Source organism: Adiantum capillus-veneris, chromosome 3 (assembly GCF_014529385.1).
Source record: "Adiantum capillus-veneris isolate H3 chromosome 3, ASM1452938v2, whole genome shotgun sequence".
Lineage (NCBI taxonomy): Eukaryota > Viridiplantae > Streptophyta > Polypodiopsida > Polypodiales > Pteridaceae > Adiantum > Adiantum capillus-veneris.
Window position 1 is genome coordinate 1,130,441 of NC_140933.1, and position 17,363 is coordinate 1,147,803.

Sequence of the window (17,363 nt, forward strand, 5' to 3'; positions counted from 1 at the left end):
TCTCTCGTTCCCACACACACACTCTCGTTAATTACACACACACACACACAATCACACACTACCTCTACATACACACATGCACACACACATACACACTCACATAATACGCTAACGAGCATGCACATTCAAACACTCACGTACACACATGCACATACACAAACAATGCATGCACGCCATACACACCCACAAAAAGTAAAAAAGCTAAGGAATTTGGCAATCGACGCTATCGACATAAGAAGGAGATGGCCAAAAGCACGCGGTGGTGACACCAAATCAAGAAATGACGCTGGAGGCCTACCCCGACCAGCCTCGAAACTGGCGAACACACTACATCGATGCACTAGCAAGGCCCACCATTCGCTGGCATCTCGTCCATGATGCATCTCCGCAGTAACATCCGTAGGGTATTATTATTTTCTAATTTCAAGCCAAAAATCTTGTATAAAAACCCATTGTAAATTGCCACCTCTCTCTAGGTGATGGTTACAAAGGCCCACCTAGGAGATATCATTTTAAAAATTTATCCTAAGACAAAGCAAGGGTCAACCATATGGGACCCAACTCCTTGCTTTGTCTCTCCTGATTAGGGACCTAACCTAATCAGATTATCCTAAACTAATGCAGCATGCACCTACTCTCTCTCAGATGTAGGTGTTATGTTGCGAAAATCAATGCCCGTTCCGTAGGAGTTGTATCGTAGATTCTGTACAATTTCTCTAGCAAACTCTCCGTACTTGTGCACATGCTCATTACATATCCTATGCTTGCGTAGGATTTGATACTTGCAGAGTGTGCACGAGCATGCAATCTTTTCCTCCATGTTAGTTGATGATGTTGCCATCTATAGTGATTATGAATGTTGTTTTAAAATATATACTCCTCACAATGTAAACTACTCGCATTCTCTAGCCTTGCCCGATCTTCGCACACCTTGGTCCAGAGGTGTACAGAGATCAGGACCACCGGATCAAAATCTCGTCTTTATTGGTCAAATCCTATATGGGTAGACACATACGTCCTCTCCCAGGTGTACATGACAATGCATGTAGCGGGCAAAACCCCTTTGCCTCTTTTTGTTCCATAGTTTCTTCTAGAGGGAGAGAGAGAGAGATAGAGAGAGTTTCTCTCCTTTTCACACAATTGGTCAGCCATGCTAACTCTTTCATGCTGACTTTGTCTATCTACCACTATCTCTCTCTCTCTCTCTCTATCCATCTCCGTAGCTATCTCTAGTTAGTTCTCTCTCTTTCTCTACCTCTATCTCTGGCTCTCTCTCTCTCTCTCTCTCTCTCTCTCTCTAACATGCATGCTGAGAGAATTTATGCATGCAGTCTTTCGCATCTACCAAAAAGTGATATGTCGATTACGTATGGGAGATGGAATTTCAGAATTTTTTGCAAGCACTATTGGTGTCAAACAAGGATGCCCACTTTCCCCAACCCTCTTTGGGCTACTCATTGATGAATTGGAATGCATGGTTCTTGACTTTATGCAGCAAGAAGGCATAGAAGAGGTTAAGATTGGAAATGCAGTGATCATGCTTTTGCTTTATGCCGATGATGTAGTGCTCTTGGCACATACCTTAGAAGATGCACAAAAGCTTATGAGTGTCTTGGAACGCTTTTGCCTACATAGCGGGTTGATCGTGAATGGATCCAAAACCAAGGTTATGCTTGTAAAGACCCTCAATGATGAAAATCCATGCATTGTATATAACAATGAGAAACTTGAAGTGGTAGATCACTTCAAGTACCTTGGCCTTGAGGTTCCATCCAATCATAAATGGAAGGATTGTGCAATGCGTCGCTTGGAAGCCGGAGAGAGGGCTTATTATGCATTTGAGAACATGTGCAATGCAAGAGAGATCAAGTGTTGGGCTCTCAAAAAGTACCTCTTTGACACATTGGTGACACCGGTGATTCTTTATGGAGTAAAAGGTGTGGGGTGGAAGCATCGGGAAGTCTACTTGGAAAGAGTTTGAGAATGTCCAAAATCGTTTTCTCACCAACTTTCTCCAAGTCAAGACACAAACACCCTACATGCTCTTACTTCTTGAGTCCGGATTGCTTCCCATTGAGGTCTTGGGCATGCAAAGGGTTGTGGAGTACATGCGTAAGACACAATGTAGCCCTTTGCATCAACTTCCTAGAATCGCATATGAAGCAAGTCAAATGGTTCAAAAGACATGCAAGAGCAAAATACTAAGTTCGGGGTGGATGCTTGATATCAAGAAATGGTTTGGAAGATGGGATGCATGTCACTTGGTCAAGGATGCGTCGATCGACTCCCAAGTTAATGAGGCCTTCTTACAACGCCAATGTATCACGGCTTGGGAGAAATCCGGAGGTTCTCGCTTCAGCCATTACACCACACACACTGCCCCAAACTACAAATCTCTCTTCTTCTCGGAAGGAGGTAACCGAACCCATTCCTACATCCTTGAACCCATCCTGTTGAGTGCGATCCGCACCATTGCCTCCATTCGTCTTAGCTCCCATTCTCTACGCTGCGAGACAGGATGTTGGGGCACTGGCGAGGAGTGTCATCGACTTTGCTCCTTATGCCCTCGTCAAGTGCGAGAGAGTGAGTACCACACACTACTTGAGTGCTCAGCTTTTGACCACATCAGGTCCTCTTTTCCCCATATATTCAGCCATGATCTCTCCCTACATACCTTCCTCTCCCAACCACGATGTGGACTCTCTATTGCAATGCTCATTTCAGCCATTTTTGAGCATCGAGAGTCACTTATGAACTCCACTCACACCACATGACATGTTCATTTGGTCCCATAGGTCATATTTGACCTCCCAGGACGATAATAGAACTATCTATCTATCTATCTATCTATCTCTCTCTCTCTCTCTCGTTGTCTCTATGTCTCTCTATTTCTCTATTTCCCTCTCTCTCTCTCTATCTCTCTCTTTTTGATGCATTGGTGACACCGGTTCTTCTTTATGGAGTTGAAGTGTGGGGCGGGAGCATCTCAAAGTCTACTTGGAAAGAGTTTGAGAATGTTCAAAAGCGTTTTCTTACAAACTTTCTCCAAGTTAAGACACAAACACCATATATGCTCCTACTTCTTGAGTCGGGATCTCTTCCAATTGAGGTTATGGGCATGGAAAGGGTTGTGGAGTACATGATAAAGATGCGTCAAAACCCCTCACATCGACTTCCTACAATTGCATGGGAAGCAAGCAAAAAAGTTCAAAAGACGCATAAAAGCAAGATCTTGAGCACGGGATGGATGCAAGACATAAAGAAGTGGTTTGGGAGATGGGATGCATTACACTTGCTACATGATGCTTCAATTGACTCTCAAGTGAATGAAGCTTTTCTACAACGCCAATGTATTACGGCTTGGGAGAAATCCGGTGGGTCACGCTTCATACATTACACCACCTATATTGCCCCCAACTACAAAACCATGTTCTTCGTTGAGAGAGGAAACCGTACTCAAACTTACATGCTTGAGCCTATTCCCTTGTCCGCGATACGCACTATCGCAGCAATTCGGCTTAGCTCCCATTTCCTTCGATGCGAGATAGGGCGTAGGGGCAATGGAGAAGAGTCAAATCGATTGTGCACATTATGCTCACTGCAAGTTCGAGAGTCTGAGTACCACACACTACTAGAGTGCTCAGCTTTTGATCACATCCGAACTTGCTTCTCTCACATTTTCAGCCATAACTTAGACCTACACACTTTCCTCTCCCAGCCAAAGTGTGGGCTCTCCATTGCGACTCTCATCACTACAATTTTGGAGCATCGAGAGTCACTCATCAGCCATACACATACTACATCACATGTAACTTTGGTCCCATAGGTCATATTTGACCTCCGAGGACGATAATAAAATCTATCTATCTCTCTCTATCTCTCTCTCTCTCTCTCTCTCTCTCTCTCTCTCTCTCTCTCTCTCTCTCTCTATATATATATATATATATATATATATATATATATATATATATATATATATATATATATATATATATATATATATATATATATATATATCTATTTCCTATCTCTTTCTCTCTCTCTCTCTCTCTCTCTCTACTTTCTTACACACACACACACATTTATCTCTCTTTCTCTCTTTAATTTCCTACACACACACACACACACACATTTCTCTCTCTCTCTCTCTCTTTAGTTTCTTACACACACACACACACACACATGTTTCTCTCTCTCTCTCTCTCTCTCTCTCTCTCTTTCCTACACACACACACACACACACTTCTCTCTCTTTCTCTCTCTCTCTCTCTCTCTCTCTCTCTCCTCTTTCCTACACACCTCTCTCTCTCTCTCTCTCTCTCTCTCTCTCTCTCTCTCTCACACACACACACACACACACACACACACACACACACACACACAAGCTACATTGTGTAGGAACACACCTCCCTCTCTCTCTCTCTCTCTCTCTCTCTCTCTCACACACACACACACACACACACACACACACACACACACACACAAGCTACATTGTGTAGGAAAGAGGAGAGAGAGAGAGAGAGAGAGAGAGAAGTGTGTGTGTGTGTGTAGGAAAGAGAGAGAGAGAGAGAGAGAGAGAGAGAGGGGGGGGGGGGGGGGGGGGGGGGGGGGGGGTGGGGGGGTAGGGGGGGGGAGAGATCAATAATACCTGCACTGCAGGTTTCCAAGGGCAAATCTGTGCACGCGCTCGTAGGCGAAAATGACCGCCTGCGCACGTGTTTGATTTTTTATCCCCAAATTTTTGCCGTCAAAATACGCATGTAAGTACGTGTGGAAACACTTACCCTTCGACAGGCATTGCCACGCGCATTTCCAGGCCTCTATCGACGTGTATATTGACGAGCAGCATGCCCGTTGTCGGGGGATAAGTATTCCCTACATGAGCCGGGGCCTCTGGCTGTGGGAGGTGTGAAAGAGAGAGAACAAGAACAAATGATAGCTCTATCAATCACCGCAATCATCAATTAATTGATTAATACGTCCGAGTACAACTTAACCCCGGGGCAGTCACTTATCAACAGACCCCTATATCACGTGCGTTCAAGAGGTAATTAATAATACCCCAATATACATACTATACTTACACTGTGAGCATATTTAAAAAAATCCCACCCCCTCTGTATGTATACATTTTTATACATTTTGGTACTTTAATAATCCTGTCCGGTTAACTCACGTGATATCATACACATTCTAAAAAGTGACCGCCCCGGGAACTTAACCTTTAGCCAAGGCGCGGGCTATTAACAACACCGTCACTTGGATCATCTGCTAACTAGGAGCTTAAGTTCCCGTTTACAAGATTAATCGGGCCGTTAACAACACCGGACTTAACAAAATGCTTAATCAACTTCGGACTGATGTTGGTGATGGAAATTTTCTTATGTCGCTTTATCTGCTTCAAATACCTCACGGATTCTGCAAGTTTCAATTCAGTTCACTGCCTCAATCATCAAGCTTCAATTATTACCAAAGTGCATGCCTTCTCCTGCTTTCTTCTCTTGCTTTGGTTCAAGACTCAGCTCACCATCTCAAGCCTGCTTGCTTTCTTCAAGCTCCCGTTTTCTTGTAAATCTCCTTCTCGTCTTTGCCTGCTCAAGCCTCGACCTCGATCTGCCTTCTCCTCTTTGGCTTGCTCTAGGCTCGCTTGGAATCCCATTCAAAGTACCTTACTCGCATGCAATTGCCTTGACCAAGCTCCGAGCCTTGGATTCTTCTTGTTCAAGCAAGAGAGCGAGGAAGAGCTTTGACTGCTTCCCGTTCCTAGCTATGAGCCCTCTTCGTTATCTTCTTTTCTCACCTTGGCTTGCTCAAGCCTTGACAAACTCGCCGCCTTGCTTCCTCGGCCAAGCTCCTTTCACTTGTAGTCCCCGCCTTCCGTTAGCGAGGATGAGTCGAGGACAAGAGAAAGAGATAGCTTTCTTCGCCTTCTCCCCTCGAGCTCACGCTCTCCTTCCTTGCCTTCCTCTCGTTAAGCTCCCCTTGAGCTCTTAGTTCCTCTCCTCCTTCACGTTTTGCTTCCATTGGGGTCCTCCTCATTATGCCCCTTGCTCGATGCCCTCGTTTTTGCTTGCCTTGAGGATGAGAGCAAGAGAGAGGGAGAGAGAAGATTTGCCAATCGAGGATGAGCCGAGGGCTTCTTTCCCTTCTCCTCCAGCTTTTCCACTCCTTACCTCCTCGTTCTGCGTCTATCTTTCCTTCATTAATGCCCCCCCAATCTCGCTTATGCCCTTAAAAACTCCTTATATTTGCCTCGGCCCATCAGCCACGGCGCCGTGACTGATGTGGCGCGGGACCCGTCATGATGACGTCGTAGATTCAGCTGATGACCCGCTCAATTTCCACCTTTGCTGGTGTCGCAACTAAGCGCTATGGCATGCTGAGCAAAGTTTTCTTCTTTCGCGCGCTCAAAAGAGCTTTCCCCTAGCCGCCATGATCACTTCTTCTCCTGCTTGCGCTCAGCTCGCTGTCTCTCGCCACACGTCATGCTTTGTTTCTTCCCTCTTTCACATTCAAAATCCCCTAAAGTGGGCGGCCTTTAGTGCCACATTGGGCGGCCATTCACAACTGTGTACCCAAAGACCCAACTCTAAAGAAGGCTATTCTGTATGAAGCACACGATAGCCCTACATCTGGACATCCAGGCTATGCTAAGACTCTTCATGCTATCAGGAGGAGTTACTTTTGGTCTGGAATGAAAGGAGACATACTTCTCTATGTGAGGCAATGTCTTTCTTGTCAGCGGATAAAAGCTGAAAGGATCAAATTACAAGGGTAACTTCAACCTCTTGACATACCCCATATGAAATGGGAATGCATCAGTATGGATTTTGTTACAGGATTACCTTCTACAGGAGGTTATGATTCTGTTTTTGTGGTTGTTGAGATGCTCACAAAAGTGGATCATCTAATACCCGTAAAGACAACCTTTACTGCTTCAGATGTTAGCCAGGTATTCATCAAGGAAATTTTTAGGCTACATGGTCTACCCAAGCGTATCTTCAGTGATAGAGATGCCAAGTTTACATCAAAATTTTGGACTTCTCTTCTCCAATATATTGGGTCACAATTAGCTTTCAGTACAGCGTATCATCCACAGACAGATGGGAAAACTGAAAGAGTTAATCAAGTCATCGAGGACATTCTCAGAGCCTATTGTTCGCAAGAGCCAAAGAAGTGGTTACAATACCTTTGGTGGAGTATGCTTACAACTCTTTCGAACACAGAAGCATTGGAATGTCACCTTTCAAAGCTCTTTATGGGCAGGACTGTTTAGCACCACTGAACTTTTCAGATCCAACCATCAGGGTAGAAGCATCTAGGAAGATGTTAGAAGATATGGAAGCATGGACTAGAGCTATTCGCCAGGACATTCAGGCCGTTTAGGATAGACAGAATCACTATGCAGATAAGAACCGTTCAGAAAGAAGTTTCAAAGAAGGGAATAAGGTTTTTCTGCGAGTCTGACCAAAGAAAATCAACTTATCTCTAGGCAGATATAAGAAGCTAATTTCAAGGTATTGTGGACCATTCGAGATCATTAAGGTAGTGAGTGACCAAGCTTACAAGCTAAAGTTACCTGCAAACTTGAAGGTTCATGATGTGTTCCACGTCAGCTTACTCAATCCCTATATTCCTAACCCTGATCAATTCTTGGACTCAGATCAGATAGTCATGCCATCCCAAGGAGTTCTCGAGCTCCAACCTCAATATGTACTTGAAACAAGGGAAAGGAAGTTATGCAACAGAACTATCACGGAGCATCTGGTAAAGTGGAAGGATTACCCTAAAGAAGATGCAACTTGGGAGGACGAACCAACACTCATAAAAGATTACCCAAGAACATTCTTGAGATGATGACACCTCAAATTTTTCACGTTGGGGAGGTCGTAAGGTCTCTGACCCCGATCAAAAGAGCATCATTGTACCTTGAAATGAATATAATGAAAAAAGTTACTATTTTTAGCAGTTTTCCGAATCCGGTCAGTGCCATGATGTTTAGAATGTTTTAAAGCTCCGAAATGTGAATTAAAATGAGTTTTGTAAAAAAAAAATCCAAAAATTGTAAGTTTTTGGTCACTCGACCCGTCCAGTTTTGACCGTCTCGAAAAACTGCACCCGTACGCTGAATTTGAAAAAATGCATTTTCGAATCCTAGGGGCTGCTAAATATGGCAGGTACTCAGGCCGGTACGCCTTAGTTAGAGCTTGCTATATCAATTTTCGGCATCAAAATCCGACTCGTATGATTCGTTTTAGCCTAGAACCAAATTTTTCCAAAATTGTCCGGGGAGGCTCCAGCGGCGCGAGGCTGTGTGGGAACAGGTTCCAACCAATTTTTCCAGTTTTAGCAGCTAGGGGGCGCCCTCTTGCCTTGTGGGAGTCTTGGGAGAGTTTATAAGCTTTCTACTAAGTGTGAGAGTCAGTTAACCAAGCCAACTGGACACTTCGTGGGTAGGCAACTGGACTTGCCATGCTTAACTAGAGAGGCTCCCAGATGCAAATAGCAAGCATGGTCCATTTTCAGCTTGAGGAGGCCTATTTAAGGGGGTGCTCACACACACACACACACATGCTCGCACACACACCCAGTATACACCCACACACCTACACACACCTTGGGGAGGTACTGCCGGTACGCACACAGTTTTTGAAGGAGAAGCAAGGAGGGAGGTGCTGCCAAAATTCTCATCTTGAGGATTCATTGGATAAGAAAAATCAGATGATTCTCAGCCCCTAATCTCGGTAATTATGGTTTAATTACGGTTCTTCTTAATTCTCATCATTACTCTCTCATAATTCTCGTCTACTATGCCTACTTTTAGCTATAATTCCCAATAGCTGCTCTCTAAGTTTGCATAGCTATACCCCGTTACATAATCATCATTCAATTAGCTAAATTATGCAGCTATTCATCATCATTAATCAAGGATTAATACATGATTATGGAATATTCTCTCTCTAGGCAGCATAGTTAATAAATTGTGCCGAGAATAAAGTAGATTTGATGGAATTCATTCTTTTATCATTCAATAGTATTGTAACTAAATTAGACCCAATCTTATCCCACATTAAAATGTGATTAAGGCTGAAAATTAAACCGTCATTAGGCCATTAGGAAAAAGGAATTTTCTATCACACATGCCTGCGGTAATTCTGCATCTTCAAGTGCTCTAGGAAAATGATTGAACTTGCTTACTTTATCTCTTTTGTAAATCAATAAGTAAAATTATGAATTTCTTAATCATCTAAGCCAAGTGATTAACTTTAGAGCCAGTTCCCATAGGACAAGTAAAGAATTACCGATAATATTGCTAGTTCTCGAAGGAAAAATCAAATCTCTTGCACAAGGTGGATTAATTAATGATTCTAATTGCCAATTGGTTTGTTATGATGCTCTCGGACTTTAGCTCTTTTTCAATTTTATCATTTAAAGTAGTGAGTAAAATGGCTCCGGTTAAGAGAACTCCCTTCGGTGGTGCCCACGACCGCAAGGCGGGAACAAGCAATGTCAATGGAAAGGGAAAAGCTCCCATGGACGAACAAATACCGGCCATCTCACGGTGTTGTGCTGCTTCACTCTCACTAGTATTGGAATCCCAATCATGTATATCTGAATACATAAAGTCTCTGGTAAAATCCTCTTCATTAGGCTCAAAAGGTGCATCAGAAAACAATTGTCTATCTGGTAGAGGCTCAAAATCAAGTAGAGCATCATCTAACAACTGCATAAGTTCATCATCACCTACATCTGAAAAAACTTGCTCATGCATGATTTTGGATTGATTGGTATCCTTAGCATCTGTATTTGAGAACCCTTCCAAATCTTCGTCCAGTAAGAACATATAGTCTAGGTCCACCACTTCAGAAGGTTCCTCCATCTTGCACATCTCATGCTGCTGTAAACTAAGATTTTCACATATGACATGCATACTAAACGTATCTGCAGTAAATTGCTCTTCAAGTCTTTCACCCTCATCCAGATATCTTTGCACTTCTGTAGCACAAAGTTCAGCATGCACATTGAAAATTTTATCTACTGCCCTGTCTGTATCATCGGCACAATGAAACCAATCATATTCATCAACAAGATATTGCACTTCACTATGCATCCCCTCTGAATCAGCATCATCAAGTTCATGATCATTGTGCCATAGTGTGAGTCCCGTGTCACAAATTCTCGATAGAGAAGAAGTTTGCTCCCTCTCTAAATCACCATCATCAAAATCAGGATCAGTCTGCTAGATCGGTAGCTCTAGGTCCCAAAAAATTTTCAAAGAAGGAGTCTTCACCCCCTCTGATTCCTTATCATCACATTCAAGACTAATTTTCCACTTTTGTAGCTGTGCTTCCCAAAAGCTTGCCAATGAAGGAGTCTGCACCCCCTCTAAATCAAGCACATACTCTTGCTTAGCCAAGTCCTCAAAATCTAGTGTCATAATAATCAATATCTAATTCTCCTAAATTATTTTCTCATGTTAAACTGATCATTTAATATGGGGAAGTGCCAGGGGAGAAAAAGCTAGAATATTGGTTAAGCTAGCAGACCAGCCACAACAGGGATCCCAAGGAGGGAAAATAGGGATCCAAAGGGGGGGCCATCTGCAAAAGAGCTATGTGCAACAATGGGATAAAAAGACCCTAAGGTTAAACCCATTAAGACTTCCAAAATGCTAAGGTTCCAAAATTCAAAGGTTATGTCCAAAGGTAAACCTCAAGGAATTGGATGCTTTGTGTGTGACCAAAAAAGTCTTTGAATATCCCTACTTGGGAGGGGGCGAGCCTTTCTTCTAGGGGATGAGAGAGAAGGCCACACACACACACACACACACACACACAAGCTCCCTTTACACAAAGGAAATGAAGGACACATGTCAGATGCCTAAGCTAAATGCTCCCAAAGTGTGCTCAATTCCTATTGGATGACCCTTGAAGTGGACCAATGAGAATTAGGCTAGAGTAAATTTAGCCTAACTAATTTTAAAACACTTAATAAAAAGAACCAATGAAAATTAAGTCTCCTGGATGATTATTGGACAGCCCGTGAAGGGGTCCAATAGGAATTGAGCAGCCTAATGGGCTACTTAATTCCTATTGGTCATAATGGGGAAAGGTACAATGGGGATGATATTCATTTAGATCAATTAAGTTTAATTAATTAAGCTCTCACAAAAGGGGAAAGGGGGACACATGTCAGAAGGCTATCACTTATGCTGCTTAATAGCCATTGGCTTGACTTGGGGAGGTCCAATGGGGAGCCTGCAGGAGCAAATAGCAAGAGGGATCGCCCAAGAGAGAGAGGGGGCTGATTTTTGCAAGGCATTATCACACACACACACTCACACACAGTCTGTGTGTGAAGAAAGAGAAGACTATCTCTTCCCAAGCTTTAATGGAGAGCTCATCACCTACTCGAAGCTTGTGAGATAGAAGCCTACATCGACACACTTTTGGATTGTGGATGCAAATCCAACCAAGAGCCAAGCTTCAATGCATGCTCATATCCTCTACCAAGATAATTACTAAGCTAAGCTATGCTAATATGAGGGATTATGTGAGGAGATGTACATCTTTCTCGTAAGATACTCCTTCTTCCTCTCAATCTACTCTCATACCCTGCTAGCTCTCACCATCTTCGAAGGTGTGTGAGGTCTTGGGTCTGAGAACGGGGATAATTAAAGTTGTGTTTTCTAAGTGTTTTGCTTAGTGCATGAAGCTTTCATCTTCACTGCACTAGCTAGTCTTGAAGGAACACAAAGAATTGTATTGTACAATGTCTCTCTTGATGGGAGAAACCATAATACAAAGCCTTTTGAAGGGGGACCGGCTCCATACAAATCCGGTCCTCAACTATTGTCAATAGCTTAATTTATCTCTCTTTTGAAAGTATTGTTGATGCTATCTAACTAGGTGTTATGTTTTTTGTTGCTCTCTCCACCCAAGCACTCTTGTAATTCTCATTAGGAATCTATTCTAATGAAATGCCCACTATGTTCATGCTAATTTCCGCTACACACAACTTTTAGGCCATTAAATGTTACATTCGTATCAGAGCACAAGGTTTCTCTTTTCTTGCTCAAGAAGGGAGGTCCTCAGTCCTCAAGCTAGCTATAAATGGTTGGTATTATTAATTGCTTGTGAGTAAGTAGAATAGGGATTTTTCAACCTTGCAGTGCGCCTGTCTTTGTGCATTTAATGGGGCATCACCGTTGAGAGCTATGGTCTTAATAGTGGAGTCCTACGGGGCTTGCCTACGGCTTAACCACTATTGAGCTATTAGAAGATTGACAGGGGCTGGTGCTATTTTGGCGTTGAAAGACCCTCTCTTCTATTCCTTGCAATAATGGTATTCGAGCCACGGGTACAGTAGCTTGAGTGCTTTTTCTAAAGGGGTAAAGAGGAGTAGCAACTAGGGCTTGAAGTGCCAAAGTACACCTAAAAAGTTTACACCTAAAAGTTGTTAGAATGGCTGACAATAGTAAAGAGAGTGAAATTAATGTTGATAACTTTGATTTTGCTAATGAGCAAGCTACTAATGATGATTCGATGCTTGTTAACTATCTTGTTTCTATGCTTCAACAAGCCATGGGAAATCCATCTCTCCAAAGTGAAGTGCAACGACAGCTCCGTGCTCATGGGATTCTCCAAGCTCATCACCATGACGAGAGAATACCTAGGAAGCCTCCTTGTGAGACTCCCAAAAGAGGTCTCTCTCCGATTCGGGAAGAAGAAGAGAATCCGTACGAAGGGCTCAAGAATTTACGAGTGAAAGCATGTTAACCTGTCATGCTTTTTCATGTCCTGGACAATGCTAACTAGCACAATTTTGACATATGCTAACTAGTACAATAACTTGAGCTACATCTCCAAGATCTATGACATATGATATATCAATAGAAAGCACTTGAAACAAGGAATCCAAATGTACAACCTCCGACACATTTTGATATTATTTGTAAAAAAATTAACGGACGCCCAACTTTTTGAAGATGTGCTAACTTGAAACTGCTAACTAGCACAAAAAGCGTGACAGGTTAACATGCTTTCACCCTTACTTCTTGATGATGCATCTCCTTCCCAAAGGAGAACTCAAGAGCCTCCACCAAAGCAATGAGAAAGAAGTGAGTCTCCCGCCATCTCGACGGAGATGGCTCCACGAAGACGGCGGGCTAAACGCTCTCCATCACCACTAAAGCAGAGAAGACCATCGCACTCAGAGGGATGATAAAAAGCAAGAGAAGAAAAAGGCGAGAAAGAGGACACCCTCTTCTCCATCTTCTTCATCCTCTTCCTCTTATGAAAGTGATGGTAAAGATGACGAAGATCAAGACAGGAAAAAGGCAAAAAAGAGGTCACCCTCTTCTCCACCTTCTTCAAATTCTTCACCTTCTGAAGAAAGTGATGGTGCAACCTTTGAACCATAAAAAAGAAGAGGCCATAGGAAATCCTATGCCGCATGGAAGAGGTCATCCAGGCTGAAGAAGTTCAAAGAGGGAGGGGAGAGCATCTCTTTCCTTACCTATGATGGCACCTTTGGTGCTACGGACAAAGTCTTGGCCTTTATCCAACAATTCGATGCGGCGTTTGGAGATGAGGGCTTCACGGAGTCCTCTAAGCTACGCCATGTAGCTATGCACTTTCAGAAGTCCGCCAAGCAATGGTGGTCTAGTCTACGAGCCAACGGTGAAGCTCCATGAACATGGAAAGCTTTAAGAGCTTCCATTATGAAGCAGTTTTTGGCCACCGATGCCAAAGACAAAGTACTCACCGAATGGAGAAGCTTAAAGCTCTCTCCCTGTGAATCCATCCACAAATATGTAGACAAGTTTTCGAACCTACAACTCAAAGCCACTGTCTTCAAAAAGTTGGATTTTGGAGAGCAAAAGCATCAACTTTGTGCGGGCTTAACCGAAGAAATGGCGGAGTATGTCAACTCCCAAAGGCCACGTACCATATCGGCGGTAATACACCATACTATGGTGGCCTCACGAATCAATTTCCAAACGGGGACTAAAAGAAATAATAAGCCCCTGGAAAACAAGGGTTCCAATGAGCCTAAGGGGAAGGACAATGTCCAAAAGTCTCCTAAGGGCAACTCCAACAAAGCTAAAGAGAAGGGAGTTTACAAAGGTAAGAACAAACTCTCTCCTGAAGAGCTTGAGCGTTATTGCAAGGATAACTGGTGTTTCAAGTGTGGCGAACAAGGGCATGCATACCACGCTTGTCCCCAAAAGAACAACCGCCTAGATCCTCCTAGAGCTTCCATGGTTGAAATCCAAGAGGAGGAGACTCACCAAAATCACCACAAAGGATCTCCTCTATGCCATGCTTGGGGAAAGGTAAGAGAACATGATGCTTTTATTCTCTTTGACCCTGGTTCTACTCACAATTTTATATCTATAGAGTTGGCCACCAAGCTAGGCATACGATCCTACGAGATGGGAGATGTCCTACCCGCAGATCGTGCCTTCAAGGGGCAAGAAGCTTCAATCACTCCCTTAATCGAGAAATTGAGGCTTCATGTCCAAGGCTATGTGGACAAAGAGGACTTCTTTATCTCTCCTCTCAAGCATGAGGATGTAATCCTTGGGGCACCATGGTTTGACCGCTTGGCTGCCAATGTTAAATTTCCTGAAAGGAGAATCTCCTTTAAGTTCAGGGAAAAAGACATGTATATAGATGCTAAGGAAATGGATAACACTATCCCCATTGTACATACACCAGCTTTCAACAAGTCAATAAAGAGCTCTATTTCCGTGTACATGATTTTTGTTAAAGATTCTCAAAATGAACCTAATGCTTTAGCAAAAGAAAATAAAAGCAACCAAAAGGAATTAGAGTTATCCAATTTTCTCAAGGGGTTTCAAGATGTTTTTATTGACGATATCCCTTGTGAGCTACCTCCTAAACGAGGTAATGATGACCATGCAATTGAACTTCTTCCAGGAAGTTCACCGCCTAACAAACCTCCTTATAGAGTTTCTCAAGCTCAACAAGAGGAGATTATGCGGCAAGTGCATGAGTTAATTGAGAAGGGCATGGTTAGGCCTAGCTCATCTCCATTTTGCTCACTTGTGCTATTAGTGCAAAAGAAAGACGGCACATATCGTATGTGTGTCGACTATAGAGCACTAAATAGGATCACTATCAAGAATAGGTTTCCCATTCCACGGGTAGAAGACCTATTTGATAAGCTACAAGGATCGACCTACTTCAGTAGGATTGACCTAAAAAGTGGCTATCATCAAATAAGGATAGTTGATCAAGACATTGTAAAGACCGCATTTTGCACCACATTTGGTCTTTACGAATACATTGTCATGCCTTTTGGCTTGACCAATGCACCAGCCACATTCAACCGCTTGATGGAGAAGCTGTTCAGGCCTCATCGAACCTTCACTCGAGTGTTCTTTGATGATATTATCATCTACTCTAATTCATTAGGCGAACACAAGCAACATCTCCAGATAATATTTCAAGTTTTAAGAGAGAATAAACTTTATGTTAATCTAAAGAAAAGTGAATTTTTCTTGCAAGAGATTCAGTATTTAGGTCATATTATCTCTCAAGATGGCATCCAAATGGATCCATCAAAGTTAGAGGTAATAAAAGGATGGCCTAAACCAAAGAATCTTCATGAACTAAGAAGCTTTATAGGTATGTGTGCATAGTATAGACGCTTCATAGAAAAGTTCTTACAAATTGCAGGACCATTACATGACCTAACAAAGAAAAGCGTTAGGTATACATGGTCTGCTAAGGAGAACAATGATTTCAAAAAACTTAAAGAAAAGATTATCTCTCAACCTGTGCTTACACTACCGGATCTGTCAAAACCAGTTGAGGTCCAATGTGATGCTTGTGGTGATTGCCTTGGAGTTGTTTGCTCCAAGAAGGGCATGCCATAGGCTATGAAAGTCAAAGGCTTGACCCTGTTGAGCAATCTCTAGGCATATACGAAAAGGAACTCCTTGCAGTTCTACATGCCTAAGACTCATGGAAGCACTATTTATTGGGGACTCCTTTCATTCTGCGAACGGATCACCAAAGTCTTAAGTACTTCATGACGCAGACCAAGCTCTCTGACAAACAAATGAGGTGGGAAAATTTCCTTTTGAAATTTCATTTTCATATTGCTCACATTGCTGGCAAGCATAATCAAGTAGCTGATGCACTCTCAAGACGACCTACAGTGAATGTTGTTTCCATAGCCACTCAGAATGATCTATCTTCAATGATAGATGAGTACGCTATTGATCCCAACTTTAGGGATGTGATTTCAGCTCTTGCATTAGGGAAGAAAGAAGAACCATTTACTTTACAAGATGGTTATCTTCTCTATGGCAATAGACTATGTGTTACTAATGCACTACGTGAGAAAGTAATGTATGAATCTCATGCTCCACCTTATGAGGGGCATAGAGGGATTCAGTCTACCTTAAAGGGAATTGAAAGATATTTTATTGGCCTACAATGAAAGTGAGCATACAAGAGTATGTTTCTAAATGTGTGGTATGCTAAAAGACAAAATTTGATAGAGGGAAGCAGCTTGGATTGCTTCAACCCTTGCCAATACCTAATTCACCATGGGAGAGCATATCCATGGATTTTATCTTTAGATTGCCTAAGTCTATCCACGCGAATACGGGAATATGGATGATAGTAGACAGGTTCAGTAAACAAGCTCATTTTATACCTATCAAAAAGACTATCAAAGCCCATCAAATGGCAAACCTCTTCATTTCACAAATTTTCAAGTACCATGGCTTGCCAATGTCCATAGTGTCGGATAGAGATCCTAGAATGACCAGTAATTTATGGAAGGGTCTCTTTGAGAATTTAGGGACAAGGCTAAACTTCTCTTCAGCCTATCATCCACAAACGGATGGCCAAAGTGAAATAGCTAACCTAACCATTCTCGATCTACTAAAAGCCTATGTAACGGAAGTAGATCAAAGATCCCAATGGGAGAAGTACTTACCCGTAGTGGAGTATGCTTACAATAACACTGTACATACTTCCACGGGAAAGGCACATTTCGAGGTAATTGAGGGAAGATCAAAAAGTCCCTTGCTACTTAAAGTACATGGGAAGATCTTCGTTGCAGATGAGTATAGCCAAGACCTACATGAATCTTTCCAAAAGATTAAGGATGCTATCTCTATCTCACAGCAAAGGCAAAAGGCTGCTGCTGACAAGCACAGAAGAGCCCAAGCCTTTAAAGAAAATGATTGGGTCTTGTTAAAGTTTCCCAAGGCTCGATTAAGGCACACGACGGGCAAGAATCCTACGGGCCACCAAAAGTACTATGCTAAACTAGCAAAAAGGTACTATGGTCCCTTTTAGATTCTTAGGACAATCAAT